Source organism: Limulus polyphemus, unplaced genomic scaffold (assembly GCF_000517525.1).
Source record: "Limulus polyphemus unplaced genomic scaffold, Limulus_polyphemus-2.1.2 Scaffold571, whole genome shotgun sequence".
NCBI lineage: Eukaryota > Metazoa > Arthropoda > Merostomata > Xiphosura > Limulidae > Limulus > Limulus polyphemus.
The window spans coordinates 416,633-435,594 of NW_013666181.1; the positions used below are offsets into that span (position 1 = coordinate 416,633).

The 18,962-nt window shown below is 34.7% G+C and overlaps 1 protein-coding gene across 6 annotated transcripts in view; it reads right to left on the reverse strand.

Moving 5' to 3' along the window:
• The window catches only part of LOC106459171 (homeobox protein cut-like), a 132,995-nt gene that overhangs the window by 82,584 nt on the left and 31,449 nt on the right, over positions 1-18,962 (reverse strand). The window contains exon 1 of one of the 6 annotated variants that reach the window (XM_022385606.1): positions 11,458-11,734. The exons of the other annotated variants lie outside the window; for them this stretch is intronic. The gene's annotated coding sequence lies outside the window, so the exon portion shown is untranslated. Of the gene's footprint in view, positions 1-11,457; positions 11,735-18,962 lie in introns of those variants that run through there. 6 annotated transcript variants of the gene reach the window in all.

Consider the following 18,962-nt stretch of genomic DNA (forward strand, 5'->3'; position numbering starts at 1 on the left):
TTGTCTATATTAGAATATTTTCACCATCCACAGAAAGTCAGTATGCAATTTTTTTTACATTAGGATATCTTCACCATCCACAGAAAATCAATATGCAATTTTCGATATTTGGATATCCCCACCATCCAAAGAAAGCCAGTGTGAAGTTTTTTACATTAGAATATCTTCATCATCCACGAAAGCAAATGAGCAATTTTCCATATTAGAATATCTCTTCCATCCACAGAAAGTCAGTAAGCAATTTTTTTACATTAGGATATCTTCACCATCCACAGAAAGCCCAAGTGCATTTTTTTATATTTGGATATCTTCATCATCCACAAAAACCAGAGTGCAATGTTCTATATTAGGATATCTCCACTATTTGCTGAAAGCCAATGTGCAATTTTCTATATCAGAATATCTTTATAATCTACAGAAAGCCAGTGTGCAATTTTTTACATTAGGATATCTCCACGATCCACAAAACAATTGGTGTGCAATTGTCTACATTAGAATATCTCCACCATCTACAGAAAGTTAGTATGCAATTTTTTACACTAGGATTTCTTCACCATCTACAGAAAGCCAATGTGTAATTTTCTATATTAAGATATTTCCACCATCCAGGGAAATCCAGAGTACCACTTTCTGCATTAGAATATTTCCACCATCTACAGATAGCTAATGTTCAATTTTTTGCTTTAGGATATCCCCACCATCCACAGAAAGCTAGTGTTTTTGAAGTGAAAAAATATGGTAAAACGTCTCATATTGGTTACTCAGAACGGTTTATCTCAGCCACAAACACACAAGGTTATTAATTTCACAAAACCATATGAAATAACTCAAATTACTCACTGACCCACTCAGGTGACTTATCTCACCTCCTGTCCGCGAAGTTGGCTCATTTCAATTCCTGTCTAAATGTACTCCTTTCCAAACACGTGAGGTAAATTATCTTATTTTCTTACACTCTGAGTTGGGTTATTTCCTCCAGTTAGCAGATGAATGTAACCCTTCTTTACCCACTATATATTTAAGGTGACTCACAGTATTGTAAGCCAGTAATTTTGCAGTTTTTAAGAGAATGGAGAACTAGAGCAGTAATAAAGCTAGTCAACAACTCAACAGTTACTTTGAGCAACATTCGTTTTATTAACTTTATCTAAAACTAGGATGTACAAATCTAAACAGTATGTCTTTGAAGTAAAACTTAGTACACGTCTAAAATAACTGAAAACAACACAGTATGCTACTGTATTAAATCTAGGAGCTACATATGACATACCTATAAGCAATAAACACTGCATTCATTGTAAAACTAGTTCTTATATACATAACTAACAAAAACTGTAAACAACACAGTCAGTCACATTAGTAGAACTAGGATGCACATGTCTATAAAGTTATGATAAACAACCCAATGAAGTAAAAGGAAAACGTACATGTCTAAAATAACTATAATCAACAGAGGCTGACGATGGTGTAAGGTATAAACCTATATATTTAAAACAACTTCAAACAACACAGGCTTATCATGAAGTAAAACAAAAATGCACAAATATGCAATAACTGTAAATAACACAGGTTGACCATGGAGTAAAAATAAGAATATACAAGTGTAAGATAACTGTGAAAAATACGGATAGACCATGAAGTAAAATGAGAATGTAGAAGTATAAAACAACACATGTTGACCATGGAGTAAAACAAGAATGTACAAGTGTAAGATAACTGTGAACAATACGGATGGACCATGAAGTAAAATGAGAATGTAGAAGTATAAAACAACACAGGTTGACCATGAAGTAAAACAAGAATGTACAAGTATAAAATAACTAACTGTAAATAACACAGGTTGGCCATTAAGTAAAACAAGAATGTACAAGTATAAAATATCTGTAAACAACACAGGTTGATCATGAAGTAAAACAAGATTATGCAAGCACATAATAACTGTAAAGGACTTAGGTTACCCACGAAGTAGCGTGAAAACGTGTATGTCTAAAATAAGTATAAAACTTAGGCTACACATGAAGTAGAGTGAAAATGCATGTTTCTAAGATAACTGTATAACTCCGGGTAACCATGAAGCGAAACAAGAATGTGCATATCTAAAACAACTGCAATCAATACGGTCTGACACTTAGGAATAATAATAAAAAAATAGAAAGCGGCGGGTGATATATTCAAGTAATATTTTCAAGGCGTAATTCTCAGTTTGTGAATATTATTAGATTACCGAACAATTTATTTTTTCTTTTGAAAATAAGACAGCCACTTCTCTCAACGTTCGTACAATACCGGGAGATCTGCAGTGTCGTAAAGAAAGGTCGGTGTTGACGAGGGTAAGATCAAATTATTGCGAGAAGGCGGATTAGTTATTCAGTATGTTACCATTAGCAAGGAATTTTAATGCTCACTAGATATTTAAGCATAAAAAACTTAACCTTTCACTATTGCTGCACGTGTACTTTTCCATTCCTGCTTGAGAATTGAGCATTTATCATACGTCAAACAAGTGACCTATTAAATGATAAGGTGAAAAGAATGTCCTAATTTTGATCATTAAGCTTTGGATTAGAGAGCTGGCTTGAAAATATTATTGTAGCCCAAATCTTTCTCTTGTGAGAGTGACAACAGGTCAGTTTAAAGTTCGATAGAAAGAAAGAAAGAAAGAGAGTAGTGTCTTCCGTCAAATTTTGACTAACTACAATACATCAGGATTGCATCTCCAATAGGCATATCGTAAAGTTAGTTTTTAAGGACTTTTGGCACAAAAAGAATACTGTAAACAGACAACTATCACCAGCGCAACTTGTAGCTTTATATGTGTGTTTCTTTGTTGTTGTTTTTACGTCTTTATAGCATAGGTCTTGCTTTTATACAGTACAGAAGGTTATGTATTTCTCGGAATGTACCTGATCAAAAATTGAGAAGAGTTCGCTGTTTTATAGTGACGTTATCTCGCGTTCTTGGTCTCAAGCATCACACGCGACGTTACAGTTATTGTCGATGCACTTGGTGTTGTGTTACATGCTTTAAACTGCAAGAACGAGCCTCAACTCAGCCATATAAGCAGCCAATCGATATATTCAACTTAATACGGTCAAAGCTGTTGAACAACGAAGTACTTCTACTATCCACTCAACATGACCGTCTCAGTAATCAATACATAATAATTCTGAAATTAGTACAATTATCAGGAAAGACTGGTCGTTATTCAACACATATCGGTACAGACCGATCTTGTTCAGTATATATACACCACTATTATCATCAGCACGGACTGGTATTTATTGATACATCAGCACTGCCATCAGTACAGATTAGTTTTTATTCATTATATATACCACTACCAACATAAGACCGGCAGTATAATGATGAGTACAGACTAGGTCTTTATCCAGTATATATATACAGAACCTACAGTAGCTAGTTATCAGTTAGTATCAATATAAACTACTGTAACTACTTATAAACACCACGTAATGTGAACACTATTTGCTGTAACTCGTTATAAACTAATATAAACATAAACTACTGTAACTACTTATAATCTAATGTAAACATAACTTACTGTAACTTATTATAAACTAATGTAAACATAACTTACTGTAACTTATTATAAACACTACGTGATATAGTAATAAACTACTGTAACGAGTTATAAGCACTACATGATGTAAAAACAACCAACTGTAACTACCTATAAACACTACGTGATGTAATCATAAACTACTGCACCGAGTTATAAACACTATGTTATGTAAATACAACGTACTGTAAGTCGTTATAAACTAATGTAAACACAACTTACTGTAACTACATATAAACAGCATTCATTGAAGAAAAAACAAAAGCAACTGATTTTTACACTATTGTATCGATTTTAAAATTACTTACAAGACAAGCTCGAGAGTTATTTATTTGTTTTAAGTTAAAGTCGTCGATAATCAATCGCCATCAGCATTTTGTCGAATCTTGAATTGAATGTTTATAAAAAAAACTACTACTAAATCTCTCGATCTAGCTTTGGGTACGATATAAATGAAAACAAACAGCTGCGGCCTTAAACCCGGGAACGATATCAATGGAAATAAAGTTGCTACCTTAAACCCGGGAACAATATCATTTAAAAACAGTTGCATCTTTAAACCCGTGGACGATATAAAGAAAAAAAAATAGTTGCAACATTAAACCCAGGGACACTGAATACCAGTGAAAACAAAAGCTGCGATCTCAAATCCGTGGAACTATATGAATGAAAGAAAAAGTTGCAGCCTTCAACCCGGGGACAATCTCTCTGTACACATATATATACAGGACAAAAAAAAAATCTGTGTGTCTGTCTGTTTGTCCGTTATCTAACTATTCCTACGTCACTGGGCCAATTTCAACCAAGCTTAGTGGGATGATAGTTTGTAACAATGGGGATGTTAGTGGGGGTTCACAACCCTCCTCCTCCTCCCCTTATTGCTAGTTATTGAGCATTTATTACCTTTGACGTAAGATAACGTTAGCTACATTCATAGATGGCGCCACGTCCTTACATCGAAAAAAAAACTATTAACTTTTCTTTAACACAACATATACAGTGTCGGCAGCAAACAAAACAAACAAAATTCGTGGCAGGAATTTAGGTTTAAAAATCTTTCAAGCCTCAGAAAAGATTTTGAGGCCTGAAAGACAACCCGGGGTAGTCAAAAACTTTTGCGCTAGTACTCTCAATGGAGGAATGCAATGAAAAAAATGGCCGACATTATTGCAATACTACAGAAACTCAGCTGAAGTTTCTACTCCACAAGCTACCATAAGACTAGTATGAAGAAAATTTTTTGAGTTTTACCAACTTCCAACTTTGACCCGTGACCTGTCAATTTCGGCCCGTAAGACACTTCTGTAGCCAATGTCCGTCAATTAATTTAGCATGTGAAACACTTTGGAAGGACATTAAGAGCTGGGTGTTCAAAAGCAGGTAACAGAAAGCATTCCTAGCGTTGCTACTTTGTCCGCTAGCTCTTCACTCTGACCATTGCACAGTGTATATACTATGTTTTAAGTATATAAATATGGAGTTCTTAAAGCTTACACACAACTTTTGGTGAGGTAGTAATAAATACTGTAATAATATGTTATGTTATAACTAAATTGTGTGAAAGTTAGGATTTTTGTGTTATTTATCATAGTATCCACCCACATATTTGTTTTAAGTTCATAACCCAGAAAAAGGATGGGTACCTCAGTTTGTATCAAATAAAATAAACAGTTGCGACTTGCGGCCTTAAACCCGAGGACATTGTCAAATATAACAAATAGGTGTGACTTGCGGCCTTAAACTCGGGGACATTGTCAAATAAAACAAACAGTTGCGACCTTAAACCTGTCTTCTTGTAATTGTTCAAAGATTTACTTAAATTCATGTACAAGGAAGTAAGTACGAGCTTTCAAACGAAATAGTAAATAATAGAGTGGAAAACAGCAGATATGACGCATGTGAAATTATATGCAGTTTGTAAAAGCACCTTTCTGTTCATACATTTCTGCCTAATAACGTAAAGGCAGCACTGAATTTCGTTGTAATAAATTTCCTTGAAAATTTAACTGTGTTACTTCGCATATGATGTCAGTTTTTCCAAATCTTGACCTTCAGGTTAACTCCATAATTAGATATAAATAGGGCCAATTAGAGGGGGGGAGGCTGGGGCTAGGAGGCCTTGTGGCCCGGGCTTCAAGGTCAAAGGAAGCCTCAAATTTAGACACTTGTTATTTTTTTACATTTGTTAAGTTTCGCGACTTGTTCTTATGTGTCTTCCAAACATACCAAAATGTGACACACACACTCTCAACTTAAAACTACAAATTATATATACAAATTAAATATTCAAATTATGTTTCACTTTTCTTTTAGGCTAATGATTGTCTTATTTTGTTTTCATGTGTCATCATTTTTTTTTATTATTATGGCTAAGGTCCTCAAAAGATAGAAGTGGCCCGGTCCTCTCTGAACCTTTGAGAGGGCCTGAATATAAATCTCGACTTAAATAGGCTATATAAAGATAATTATGCTTAAATTTTCAATGCTTTAACATCAAGAAAAGCTATTTTTTATTTGCTCAGATTATTCAACCTAGATTTTAAAAATATTTGCAAAGAAAACGAAATCTAGGTTTTAAAATATTTAATCAATAAATTCAAATCTAAATTCTTCTGAGCAGTCGATATTCACAAGATAAATCTTATCTGAACATGAATTTACCATACTTATCTTATCACGTGTAATATTTGATTATATCTGATGATAATAGCCAAATTAAAACGTTTAACAGTAAAATAAACATTACAATTAAAAACTTGGAAATAGTTAATTTTAGGAGGATTCCAAAAGATGTAGTTAAAAGTCTCATCAAAGTATGATATTTACCAACTTAGATTTCATCAGGCAATTCAAAGTGTATATGTTATTTGAAACCTGTTACTCGATCTGTCCTATCGCCCTCGTACAAATTAAGTGCTAATAAAACAACTACTATACCATCTGCATTTCTCCTTCCAAAACTTCTTTCCAATTCTCGCTCAAATTAAGTGTTAAAAACAACTATGCTACCTGTAATTCTCCTTTCGAGACTTCTTTCAGATCCTTCGTACAAATTAAGTGTTAAAAACAACAACTATGCTATATGCAATTCTCCTTCCAAGACTTCTTTACGATCCTCGTACAAATTAAGTGTTAAAAAACACCTGTGGTATCCATTATTTTCATTCCAGGTCTACTTTCTGATCTCTGTTTTTTTTCCTCTCTCTTGCAATTATTTCATTGTCACCTCTAACAATAGAGAGCAAGAGAGAGAAGAGTGGCACCCAAAACCTAAGATAAAATATTTCACGTAAATAGGCGCGAGAGAATACACGTGGCACGCGGACCTACAGCGTGTTGGCGAGTTTTGGAGAGGACATAAATCGTAGTACATATTTCGTCAGCCTTTGTGTATAAGTGTGAGAAAGGAATATGGGTAATCTGTTAGGTGATAAATTGGCAGCACAGGTTTTGGAGCCTGCCATGGCCACAGATACATAGATAAAAGAGGCCTGCATATTATAAACACCCACTTTAATGGTTAAATCGTCGGTAACTTACGGTCTCAGGAAACATATAATATATATATATATTTCTCACATTATCTACTTTTCATACTTGCATATTTGTGTGAAATATGGAACCGTTATATAAAAATAAAACCACTTGATCCACTGTTCTACTAATAACGCGCTAATAACTTAAAGTAAAAACTATCATAATATTCAAAATAACCTTACAAACTCCTAGCTACAACCGTCTACACAGCACGTAGACGCTGGTGTTAACCCGTACAAATTATAGAATCACCACTATCTGCACAGAACAAAGATAATCGTGTTAACATGTACAAAGTCTAATCACCTATGTTTACACAGTACATAGATGCTGGTGTTAACATGTAAAAATTCTAATTCTGGACAGTACTTAAATATTGGCGTAAGTATCTACAAACTCTAATCACCACTATCTGCACAGTACATAAATGCTGGTGTTAACGTGTAAAAATTCTAATTCTCGACAGTACTTAAATATTGGCGTAAGTATCTACAAACTCTAATCACCACTATCTGCACAGTACATAGATGCTGGTGTTAACATGTAAAAATTCTAATTCTGGACAGTACTTAAATATTGGCGTAAGTATCTACAAACTCTAATCACCACTATCTGCACAGTACATAGATGCTGGTGTTAACATCTAAAAATTATAATTCTGGACAGTACTTAAATATTGGCGTAAGTATCTACAAACTCTAATCACCACTATCTGCACAGTATATAGGTGCTGTTGTTAACGTGTAAAAATTCTGATCACCATAATCTACAGAGTACTCAAATACTGGTGTTAATATGTACAAACTCAAATAATCACTACCTACACAGTATGTAGATGCTGGTGTTAACATCTACAAACTAAACCGATATTCTCTCTGCACAGTACGTCGATGTTCGTGTTAGTTTATATAAACTAATTTTATATTCTCTCTGAACAATACGTAGATATTGGTGTTAACTTGTATAAACTAATGACTATATAGGATATGTACAGTAAGTATATTATTATTAAATTCTGATCAAAGAGAGCGACCTACATCGGTCACAACCAAAAAGTAACGAATACCAATAATTACATATACCGTTCTTACTTACAATAATTAGATTGTGTTAGTTCATGAGTTGGGTCCCCCGTTGTTAGCAACATTTTCGGCCATAATCCTAAAACCATCTCATAAGGTTTGACCGGCCAAAAAGATTTAGGCTATTTATAAATCCATGTTCTAAGCTAAGAATGAAAATAATAGTTTTACGAAAAATATACAATAATAACAAAATGTAAAAATAAATACAAATTAAAATATATAATAAATGTTCTAACCAATACTGTTAATGAAAGTAATATTAAAGAACAATAGAATTTAATTTACTTGGTGTACATATGTATATATGCAGCTCTGTACAGCCAGCAGATGTTGATGTTCTTTGAACAAACTGATCCTATATACTATATGTACGGTTTGTTTGTAATTAAGCACAAAGCTACATAATTGGTTATCTGTGCTCTGCCCACCACGGGTATCGAAACCCGGATTCTAGCGTTGTAAGTCCGCAGACATACCGCTGTGCCACTGAGGGGGCATATGTACAGTACATAGATTTTGGCGTTCCCCTATATAAAGTAATACTATATACTATATCTACAGTACATAGATTTTGGTAGTTCCCTATATAAACTAATCCTATGTGCTATATCTACAGTACATAGATTTTGGTAGTTTATGTACTGTAGATATAGCACATAGGATTAGTTTATATAGGGGATTTTGTGCTCTCCTCTATAAACTAATCCTATATACTACATGTAAAATAAGTAGTTGTTGTTCCCCTATACAAACTAATCTTGTAGGCTATATTTACAGTATTGTACATTCTATAATCACTGCAACACATAGAGGAAGGTTGGTGTGAAGATGGCTAAACTTTACTCCATACAATTTAGTGTATTTTCACACATTAATCGCCCTTTCATAATCAACGATGAAAATCTACATATCTTGAAGGTTTACAGTAAAACATCTTCTGTCTCCTTTAATTATTCTGACTCTAGCTTACGAATTATAAGTAACCACGAGTGAAAGCAAATTTGTGATCCATACTACAACTGCAATATCCAGTGCTGACGAGACCTTTCGTTCAAGACCAAGGTTCATCAAGCTGGCTGGGATACGACAAACAGACAGTGATCTAGGCGCTATAAGTATCATAAGTTTCCACGAACTACAACTAGTATGGTGTGAAACGGATTGAGCAACTGAATTGTAATTATAATAAATTTTATTTAAGTCATTTACAACACAGATTTTTAAGGTTAATTATTAATAATCATCTCGACGAATCCTGAGATTCGCAAACATCTAGTATCAATAGTTACAGAAATACAACCTGAAAAACTAGAGAGTGAATGACGAAACAATTATTTATATAGTAGGCAGATTTTATGAAGAGAAACTAAGCGGACATAGTTACGGTGAAGATCTCATTTGTGGTAATAAAATACGTAGCGGAAAAAGCTCAAAAAACGAAACAGTCTCAATCACCACAAAACTGCCAACAGTCCAAAAAACACGTAGCGGAAACAGCTCAAAAACGTAACAATATCGACAATCAAAACTGCCAAACAGTCCAAAAAGAGTGAAAATTCTATCACAGACAAACCCAACAACGCTCACAACACAACAACATTCATAATATATAGTGGCGAATAGAAATAAACTCATGAACAACGTTCGCATCAGTGTTCACTCCAAATAAACTCAGCGACATTCACGATATAGTGGTCACAGCAGATAAGCTCAATAATATTCACACATGTGCAAAACAGTTTACACCACTATGCTATTTGAACTATTACGATGATAAATAGTTACGTGCTTTAGAACATCGTGCAAAACATAGTTAATGCTAATAAGTGAAATGAACTGAACAAAACTCGGGTTTTTTATTCTACTTATTATTTCGTAATTATATAAGTGTGTAAACTTTGTTACACAGGAAGCCTTCAAACAGAACAGCTTGGGTTCTGTTGGTGTGGAATCGTGTAAAAACTCTATTACACTATAATGTTTCACACACAGTAAGAACCTTGTGCTACATTCACTGTACGCTGTAATTTCTTCACTCACACAGTAGTGTGATGTGTTATATTACATTCAAAGAACTGTGTGAAATTTGTACCATTTAAACAATTGAACGTGACGCAGCTGTAAGTGCTTTAATACTAAAAACAAGAAACATTATCCAATTAATGAAACTCTATCGGCGATTAGTGAGAGCCCCAGACATGCCTATATCTTCAGCCGTAGCAGAACTCTTCTCTCCTGCAGGCAGTGTCTCTATAAATCAAACCCTTCTGTAATGGGCACGGTGTTCTGTACACCAGCTGTAATTCGGTAAACACAATAAATCAATGGTTTGTACTTAACTGCCTTAAAATATTGCAGATCAAACAGTATTGTCGAAAGTAGCAAGAACCAGGCTTTTTTACACTTAGCATATTTATATGAAATCACAAACAAATAGATCAAAATCAAATAAAAATATACGGTAGACAAATATTTCTTAAAACAAACGGTTCGATATACATACATAACAATACGAACAAGCACATACACTTCTATGACGGTATGCTCTAGAAAAGAAAAAGAAAGGGTGGCACGCGTATAAAACTAACTCTTGATGTATAAAAACTTTTCAGTTGTATTCCATAATAACAGGAAATACAAAAACATCATTAGAAAGATGCCCCAAGCTGGGCCATAGACGATGATACATCTATATATATATATACAAGTTTTTCTTTTTTAGGCTTGACCGTGGGATGGGCTTGAAGATAGGGAAGTCATTATGGAAAATAAAGAGATGGGCGGACACAATGCTTAGAAGCTATAATTTTCTGATTTCTAAAGGTATTAAAAAGAGGCCTGTATTAAAATAACCGACAAGTCGGGCATAAAAAGTAGAGGTTAGATATACATGGGTAACGAGTGAGTGAGGCCCTACGAGCATCCGAAATATTTTGTTTGCCCCATCCTATCCCTGCTTTTCTCCACGACCTTCACATTCTCTAAGTACTTTTTCCTTTTTGTTTATTTTCTTAACCCTAGCCTCTTCTTTTAATTTAGCCCTTCATATTTAATGTTCTCCTTTCTTTCTTTTTCTTACTTTATTTTCTATTTCCCCTCTCTCTCCTATATATATTTTTTCTGTTATATATGGCATCCTTAAACTCCTCATCTCTAACTTAACTCCTTTTCCTTCCTTTGAGAAGATTAAAGAAATGGTCGGTCATATATTACCGCATACTAAACCCTCTACAACTACAAGATATACATACACACCCGTTTCTAAACAGGAATCCACAAACCTCAGGAGCTGCGATCACGGTGTTGTCATCACAAAAAACTGACAGAAAATACCATTTTTTCACAAAAGGCTACGGCACCAATTTAGTCACAGGAAAGTCCATACCAGCACCACGCTTTCAGTCAGCGGTACTAGCTAGAAACTTTGTGTGTTCACGTGCAGATGGCAGTATATGCACTCGAATAATAACGCGCGAGCTATGGTTCTCGTGAGACTGGAGCACGTAAAACACACACTACTCACTTGCGGAAGTGAAAGCCTCTACTGCCCGAGTATGATCGGGTGCTCTATACTCACCCTGCCAAGCAAGACCTATGATTCGTTGCCATGGTGACCAATTGCGGCCTGCTGGTATATCCATCAGTTACATTTCTCAGCCAAGTATGTAAGCAGACAGTAGTATGTTAATCTATCAGATCAGTAAATCAACTGTGCAACTCCGCATGGTTTTTTTTTTTTAAGTACGTGAAACTATAATCATATATGAAGTAAAAGGTAACGACAGATTTTGGAAACAGATAAGTAGTTGCGTATCGTGTACAGACACTGAAAGAAACGAGGTTCTAGAAAGTGTTAAATTGAAGGACGCTCTGTTTGTCTATAGAACACACAAATAAAAAACAGTCATTTGGAATAATCAAGGAAGTCGTAAATACAGAGCACGATGTCAAGTGAACGAGCTTCAAGAACTGCGAACCAGCCCCATGTCTGGTATTTTTATCAGTAATTTATGAAAGTATTTTAAACGACGTGAAACTGGAGAGGAAGAGCGAAAAAAATTATAAGAAAATCCATTAATATTTCAAAACTTTCATTAAGATTGCATGAAATGTGACCTCATCAAAAAATGTTTTATCAGAGCACATGACCACTTTGAGGCTCTAAAATCAGACTTCTATGTTATAATACTTAGTAAATATATAAAAAAAAACATTTATCAAAAACTAAATTAAATCTAATGCATATTAACTAACATTTATGTTTATAACACTAAATTGCATTAGCGTTAAGCTAATGCAGAATACTATCTGTTTGAACACGAAGAAACCGTATTAGTTATTAAAAAGTAGGCTTAATGATGATGCTGCTCATTATAAGAATACTTCGTTGTGTTACATAGGCCCACCAAAAGCACTGGTGTGATTCTAGACATAAACTTATAGGTTAGATCTCAGCTATCAGTAACGAAAAATATGGAGGTTGTTCACGTATACCATTAGCTGTGACTAGTAGCTAGAAGAAAGTTGTTCACGCATGTCACTGATGTAACCAGTAGCCAAAAGAAATTGTTCGAATACGTCACTATAGATGTAATTAGTAGCTAGTAGCCAGGAGAAATATTTTCAAATATGCCACCAGGTGTAACCTGTAGCCAGAAGAAAGTTGCAGCAGCCAAAATAACCAGTAGCATTAAGTGAGTTGTTTAAATATGTCACTAGGCGTAACCGGTAGCCAGAAGAGAGTAATTCAAGTATGTTATTAGGCCTAACCTGTAGTCACATGAAAATTACTCAATTATGTCACTATGTGTAAGCTGTAGCCAAAAGAGAATTGTTCAAGTATGTCACTGGGTCTAACCTGTAGCCAGAAGAGAGGTGTTTAAGTATGTCACTAGGTCTAACCTGTAGCCACATGAAAGTTATTCAAGTATGTCACTAGGTATAAGCTGTATCCAGAAGATAGTTGTTCAAGTATGTCACTAGGTCTAACATGTAGTCACATGAAAGTTATTCAAGTATGTCACTAGGTATAACCTGTAGCCAGAAGAGAGTTGTTCAAGTATGTCACTAGGTCTAACCTGTAGTCACATGAAAGTTATTCAAGTATGTCACTAGGTATAACCTGTAGCCAGAAGAGAGTTGTTCAAGTATGTCACTAGGTCTAACCTGTAGTCACATGAAAGTTATTCAAGTATGTCACTAGGTCTGACATGTAGTCACATGAAAGTTATTCAAGTATGTCACTAGGTCTAACCTGTAGCCACATGAAAGTTATTCAAGTATGTCACTAGGTATAAGTTGTAGTCACATGAAAGTTATTCAAGTATGTCCACTAGGTATAAGCTGTAGTCACATGAAAGTTATTCAAGTATGTCACTAGGTCTAAGCTGTAGCCAGAAGAGAGTTATTCAAGTTTGTCACTAGGTCTAACATGTAGCCACATGAAAGTTATTCAAGTATGTCACTAGGTATAAGCTGTAGCCAGAAGAGAATTGTTCAAGTATGGCACTGGGTCTAACCTGTAGCCAGAAGAGAATTGTTCAAGTATGCCACTGGGTCTAACCTGTAGCCACATGAAAGTTATTCAAGTATGTCACTAGGTATAAGCTGTAGCCAGAAGAGAATTGTTCAAGTATGCCACTGGGTCTAACCTGTAGCCACATGAAAGTTATTCAAGTATGTCACTAAGTTTAACTTGAAGCCAGAAGAAAGTTTTTCGAGTATTTCACTAGCTATAACCAGTAGCCAAAAGAAAATGATTAGGAACTAGTGGTAAGAAGTTACAACCATTTGACTTTTCCTCCAACCATACAAATTGAAAAGATCGACTTAACCGCTCACGAGTAGCGACACTATATTTAGGTTCAACAGATGACATAGAAACCCAACCCTAACTGATAATAATAGACCAAGGCTACCAAAGATACCGAAGAAAGCAGCGCTTGCTGATAAACATAACCAAGTGTTAACTTGGACGCCAGTAGCTGGTGCTTTTTATAAAAAAATCGTTACCAGAAAGAATAGTTACATATAATGGACCAGAATTCGTGAAACTCAATTCATGTATAAGCGCATAAATATATCCAGATTCGAACATAAGCGTTTCAATTAAAAAAACCAGATCAGTAAGAACCATTTACGCATAAACATAACAAATAATAAAACGAGGTTACAAACCACATACAGGATATGTATTTGAAGAGCAGGGACACACACAGCTATCGGTGGGGACACATCAATTATCGTATTTGTTATCCCACTTATAGGCCAAACAAATAAGAGTATTATACAAACTACAATGGAAACAACTAAGTGTATTTTACTGGCTGAAAAGTTTGTTGTTAGTATTTTAGTGCTTCGGTTATCAAAAACACGAAGGTAACATGTTAACAAAATAATTACATATGAAAGCGTTTTAATGTGCTGTTCAATGTGGCTGTTATCGAGACTGCTATCATTAAACAATGGTTTTAGGTGTTCAAATTACGTTTCTTGTTTTCCCCTGTATATACTTATATATACAAGTACGCATATAAAATCGTAATGTAAGAATTAGTTGAAATGCTACCATTACATAAAATAATTATATATCTATAAGTTTGGAAATAAATCTTCAAATCTATTCAATGTAATGCCTATTTCTATATAACGCATATATTCCATATTTAATAAGTAGTTAATGATTTTTTGTTCATTATACTTTCAATAAATCAATCAATTTAAGTTGCTGTTTGTGTAACGTAATCATTTTGACACAATCACTAACTGTCAATAAACGTTTGTTTCTATATGTGGCATTAACAGGTGGAACAGAACAAACAGGTAACTTTTTTAACTCTGCAAAACACGAGATTCGTAGACATTTATTTATATAAAGTGGCTGATATACGCAGACTCAGCCAAGAATGAAAGAAGCTGGTTTATTCCTGGTGAATTTATGATAAGGACAGACAATTTCACAAGATGAAGACAAAATCCAAGTGACCGATAACTTTATAATTATCCGCTTCCCAGTATGCCACATCACCCATGTTATCCATCTATCTTTATTGATCAGTAAACACCACTTAACGATTTGTTGGTTGGTTCTTGGAATTTGTTTTCCATAGTATTTCACATATTAACAACCAGTAGCTTGTAGAACTTCTGGTCGTATATAAACAGAGACATTAATGTTTAAAATAATATAGTAGAAAAGGTGCACCATGCAGACTTAATATCATTCCAGTAAGCACTGCGATAATACGCGTTACAAACAATCAAAAGATCAAATGAAATTAGATACCTTTCCTAGTCTTCAGGGCGAATGTAACTGTTTAATTATTAAATTGGGTATATATATTCCTTTAGAGATCCACATGGCAGTTAAACCCTAATATGGATTTTTAGTTTGGAACTTCTTTTTTACTAATGGGTTTCTGTAATCCCCGGCCGAGCGTGGCCCAGTAGTTAGCATACCGGACTTCGAATCTGCGGGTCCAACGTTTGCGGCCCCCCCGTTTCCGTAAAATAATTAAATATCTCGTTTCGTACCTTGGGGACGTGGGTGCGCTATTTAGGATGACGATAAAATCTCACTACTCTGTCAGACAAGAGTTGGCGGTGGGTAGGTGCTGTTGTATAGCTGCTTTTCCTCTATTCTATTACTTCAAATTTAGGGACAGATAGCCCTTGAGTAGCTTTGCGCAATTATCCGTAAAACAAACAACCCTATATGATCAGGAAAGGTAAGATGTTTTAAAGAACAGGTATAGAACCTTCTATTAACACCTGGTGGTGAAATGTATATGATGGACTTCGGTTGTTTTTTTTTCGTTAGCTGCTAGTAAACAGCTTGCTCGATAACTGACGATATTTTACCGATTTAAGTTATAAAAACAAGAAAATCATGCACTCAAGCCAATTTTTGCTTCTTTAACAAAATTTGATTTAAGTAGTTAAAAGCAGGGTCGGTGTAACGGGGAGAGGGGTCCCTGAAATGTCGCCGGTCTCCCCAAGCTGACGCTATTAATTAATCTATGTTTCTTTTATATTTGGTCCCATTATATGTCTCGTTGGCCTTTCCAGTCAAGAAAAGCTGGATCTTGGATTGGTTATAGGAAATTATAGTCGTTTTGGGGATTTATTTCTTCAATACCAAGTGATATCAGTAAATTTATTTAAATACGTATATTGTAAGCCAAACTAACGTACAGGGTGTCCAAAAATGTTGGAAACACTTTTTAAATATTATACCGGAAAATCATTTAACTTAGAGACATGCGGTTTCTTGCACGAGCAAGAATAACAGCACACATCCTGGTTCAACAAGTGCAACACAAGTTACATGCAAGATGTCCTGCCTATATCAAATCTCCAACCAAGTATATTGTAACGTTGTAGGAGTAATATTTGTGGAATCCTCTTGGATATTTTGATGCAATTTATTCTTAGTGAATACCTCACTAGCGTAAACCATATCCTTTACAAAGGCTTATAAAAAACAAACAACAACAACCATGGGCCTAATGTCCAAAGAACGCGGGGATCAGCTGATTGGACCTCCACGCCCAATGTGCTGACTGACTGAAGAATGTTTCATCAAGCGTGTTGGGGACGCTAAGGTCCCAGTGTAACATCTATCAGTGCTGTAAACAAATGTTGAAAATTATTCTTGCAGGTAAACAAACCATGATGTTTCTAACATTCTTGGACACCCTGTTTAACTAATATGCTAATAATGATCCAATAATAAAATCGATTAGTTAAACTGAAAGAAGTAAATAATTCACCAGTTTTGAAGATTATTACAAAAGTTTTAAAACGTGCATTACATTTTACTGCGAAACCTTAACTCCTATTTAACACAGAACATAAAAGCTAAGTTTCATATTTCACTGCCGCGTAGTAGTTGAGTAATCAATCTCTAGTAAAGTATATCTAAGTATACGAGAACATAGTTTACGCCAAATCACATTGATAATTGTAAATAATTCTATAACAATAACAGAAGCTTCTCATGTCTATTGATAATTTCAGTATGTAATTGTTTGTTTTACAATAGATGATTTGCGCTGTTCCCATTCTAGTAAATGAGCTCTGAATTTTAGCGTTATAATCCCCCCAAGCTTACTGCTGAGACATCATTATATAAAACTTGGTAATATGTTTATTTGTCTGTTTTAGCCCAAAGCTATACAATAGGCTACTTGCGCTCTATCTACAACAGGGAACTGAATTTCGAATTTTAGTGTTGCAAGTCCGGGTAAATTTCTGTGTTTGTTTTAGAATTTTCGCGCAAAGCTTCACAAGTGCTATCTGCGTATAGCCATCCGTGATTTTGAAAATATATATTACGAAAGGTGGCTAATCAACAGCACTCATCGCCAACTCTCGAGCTGCTTTTGTCTGTACACGGCTTTCAAAGTATAGAACAACTTTTTGTGGCAACAGGACGCGAACCTTGAACCCTCAGATTCACAGCCCGAATGCATGAACCACCAGGAATGTAACTATCGAGCAGTTTAAAATTATTGGAACAGCTTAAAATGACTATTCTTTACGAATGAAAGAGACTTTGGCCATCAAAAACCTGAATCCGCAACTAAATAAATAGTTTAGTGCTAGTGAACTTCTTTTGAAAGTGTAGTGAAAACTATATACTCAACAACACGCGACTAACCTCTTTATATCTAATTCTACAATAATAGACTACATATATATATATATATACGACTGCATGTGCATTAGTTGAAAAAATATATATAAAATGCCAAACTTGGAAAATGAAAAAAAAAAGGAGTTTTTGATATTTATTAACAGAGAATTGCAGCCGGTTTGAAGCCAGGTCAAGTTATTCAAAAAAGGAATTTGAGAAAATACAATATTATAGGGTTAAGAAACAATCAATTCAAAATGCCGCGGGAAGCATGGCCAAAAAGTTTTCGTCAGAGATGACATTTCGAGTAGTCGGCCTTTGTTAAATTTATAGAACGAAAAACTGCTAAACTGCTATCCACATTAATTCATATTTTAGAAAATTACGCCTGTTTAGATTGAGTGAGTGCTGTTAACAGAACAAAGGGAATAGATGAAAAGGTTATTTGGTGTATAGAGTACATCTTGACTATGTGCATATACAATGAACAGCGTTATAAAGCAGTTAGTTCTAGCGTAATTAGAAATATCAAGTAACTAATCAGAGATGTAAGCTTATACAGTAAGCTTAATCACGTATTTAGACGTTTCTATATACACCTAAAGCATTTATTCAGTCTTAGATTTGTTGGTGCATTCTGTTCGTAACGCGTGTGCTGTTCTTCAAACTGTTACATGGTTCAAGTAATTGATTAAGGCAGACACCTGATTGCGAGTATCAATAAAAATAGTGGAAACAAACAGTTTTTATTAGTTCACATCGTCTTGTATGGCAGAACCTAATCTATAACTCTGTTTGAAAGTAATCCATGTAAATCCAAGTTTTACAAATATTATAGGTATCTTTAGAACTTGGGAGTGAATTATCACATCAATAGCACATATACTGTGAAAGCACTATTACGAGCCTATCTATATACTACTAAAACTCTGAGATTGTTTGTTTGTCTGCTTGTCTGTAATTAAATACAGCAAAAACGGCACACAACAGCGCCATATTTGAAAAATTCGGTACCCCTGAAATGAGAATAGAAACAGAATAAAATAAGTTTCGTTAAAATCGGGCCACGGGTTATTGAGTTAGCGCCGTTTTATGGGTCACTTTTATGAAAATTTCTAGCATG